Genomic DNA, 3029 nt, shown 5'->3' with positions numbered 1-3029 from the left:
TGCATATGTCATTGTGAGATACACCCTTAACGCATTTGGGTTAGATTCAGAGATTTGAAATACCGCCATTTGGTGCACTAATTCACTATTGAATTCAGGCCTACATGGGTCTGGCCGTGTGAGATGCACCCTCTACATACAGGGGCTTGATTTAGACATTTTAAATACAGCCATTTTGGGCAAAGAAATCTTTAATTCAGGCATACACTGGTTCAGGCCATGTGAGATACATCCTCTACATACAGGGGTTTGATTCAGGAATTTGAAATACAGCCATTTTGGGCAAATACATCTTTAATTCAGGCCTACAGTGGGTTAGGCCGTGTGAGATACACCCTCTACATACAGGGGCTTGATTTAGGCATTTGAAATACAGCCATTTTGGGCAGAGAAATCTTTAATTCAGGTCTGCACTGGTTCAGGCCGTGTGAGATACACCCTCTACGTACAGGGGTTTGATTCAGGCATTTGAATTACAGCCATTTTGGGCAAATAAATCTTTAATTCAGGCCTACACTGGTTCAGGCCATGTGAGATACACTCTCTACATACAGGGGTTTGATTCAGGCATTTGAAATACAGCCATTTTGGCCAAACAAATCTTTAATTGAGGCCTAGTTTGGTTCAGGCCGTGTGAGATACACCCTTTACATACTGTCGTTCTATTCTACTATTAATTAAACACCCATTTAGGACAAGATCCTGAATTCGAGAAATATGAGGAGAGCATCAAATAAGGGACGTGGCCCAGGTTGTGGTGCTGCTGGTGGAGCTCCTGTTGCAGGGAGAGGACGTGGTTGTTCTGTGCTAGCTACACGCACAAGTAAAACCCCTTCCTCAGGTGTGAGTAGGCGACAGAACCTGCAGCAGCATTTGGTCGGGCCTAATGTGGCTCTACGAATGGTGAGGCCTGAACAAGTACAGGCAAAAGTAGATTGGGTTGCTGACAGTGGATCCAGTTCCTTCACATTGTCTTCCACTCAGTCTCCTGCTGAAAGACCACAGTTGGCACCTGCAGCTGATGTCCATCAGTCTTTCACCTCACTGCCTTGCAAATCAGCCAAGCAGTCTGAGCCCCAAGTCATGCAGAAGTCTCTTCTGCTTTTTGATGACTCTGTTAGCAGGGTTTCCCAGGGCCATCCACCTAGCCTTGCCCCAGAAGTGGAAGAGATTGAGTGCACCGATGCCCAACCACTTATGTTTCAAGATGAGTGCATGGGGGGACCATCGCAGCACGCCTCCGATGATGACGAAACACAGGTGTCAACTGCTGGGGCTTTCGAAAGTGTGCAGACCGACATGGAAGGCAGGGGTGAAGACTGGGTGGAAAATGATGTGGAGGACGATGAGGTCCAAGACCCCACATGGAATCAAGGTCATGCGAGTGACCTATGTAGTTCGGAGGAAGAGGCGGTTGTCGCACAGAGCCACCAGCACAGCAGAAGAGGGAGCAGGGTGCAAAAGCGGAGCAGCTGTCCTCTAGACAGTACGTCTGCTACTGCCCACTGCAGCAAGGGACTGAGCACACCAGAGCCTGAAGCGAGGCATAAACGTTCTCAACCTGAGCACAACCTGCATGACCAGGCATTTAAGTGCAAAGCACGAGCTGCAGTGGAGTAGACACCTCAAAAACCATGAAAGGTCTCTGGCTCCTCCTGCTTCTTCTTTTGCTGCAGTCTCGGCCTCTTCATTCACCTCTGGAGTGACAGTGCCACCTGCCACCCTGCAAACAGAGGATCTGCCAGCAACACCAACACCTGGGTCACCAAGCATCTCCACAATGTCTCACGGAAATGTTCAGCTCTCCATCTCCCAAACGCTGGAGAGCAAGAGGAAGTACCTGCCTTCCCACCCGCAATCCCTAGCCCTGAATGCCAGCATTTCTAAATTACTGGCCTTTGAAATGCTGTCATTCCGTCTGGTGGAGATGGATAGTTTTAAAGGCCTTATGGCGGTGGCTGTCCCACAGTATGTCGTGCCCAGCCGCCACTACTTTTCCAGGCGAGCCATCCTTTCACAACCAAGTAGGGGACAAAATCAGGTGTGCACTGCACAACGCCATCTGTGGCAAGGAGTACCTGACTACGGATACGTGGACCAGTAAGCACGGTCAGGGGCGTTATATCTCCATAACAGCACACTGGGTAAATGCAGTGGAGGATGGGCCTGAGGCGGATAGCAGTTTAGCGCATGTCCTTCCACCACCGAGGATTGCAGGGAGCTTCAATTTGCCTCCTGTTGCTTCCTCCTCCTACTCTGCTTCCTCATCCTCTACCAGCTCCTCATCCGGCCAGCATAACACCTTCACCACCAACTTCAGCACAGCCAGGGGTAAACGACAGCAGGCAGTTTTAAAACTTATCTGTTTGGGGGACAAACCCCACACAGCGCAGGAGCTGTGGACGGGCCTTGAACAACAGACCGATGAGTGATTTGTGGCATGAGCCTCAAGCCTGGTCTGGCGGTGTGCGATAATGGGCGAAATCTCGTAGCAGCTCTGGGACTAGCCGGTTTAACGCACATCCCTTGTCTGGCGCATGTGCTGAATTTGGTGGTGCAGAGATTCCTTAAAAATTACACCAATATGTCAGAGCCGCTGCATAAAGTCGGTCTGTGCGTGTTTTTGGCGTTCTCACCCTGCTGCTGCTCGCTTGTCAGCGCTGCAGCGTAACTTCGGCCTTCCCACTTACCGCCTCATATGCGATGTGGCCTCAAGGTGGAACTCCACCTTGCACATGCTGGCCAGACTGTGCGAGCGGCAGCAGGCGATAGTGGAGTTTCAGCTGCAGCACGCTCGGTGGAATAGCACCACTTCACCACCAATGACTGGGCCTCCATGCGAGACCTGTGTTCCTTGTTGCGCTGTTTTGAGTACTCCACCAACATGGCAAGTGCCGATAACGCTGTTCTCAGCGTTACTATTCCACTTCTATGCCTCCTTGAAAAAACGCTCCTGGCGATGATGGAAGAGGATGTGGCACAGGAGGAGGAGGAGGAGGAAGAGGGATCATTTCGTAGGGTTTCTGGCC

Source organism: Bufo gargarizans, chromosome 2 (genome assembly GCF_014858855.1).
Source record: "Bufo gargarizans isolate SCDJY-AF-19 chromosome 2, ASM1485885v1, whole genome shotgun sequence".
NCBI lineage: Eukaryota > Metazoa > Chordata > Amphibia > Anura > Bufonidae > Bufo > Bufo gargarizans.
This window is presented reverse-complemented; position numbering follows the sequence as displayed.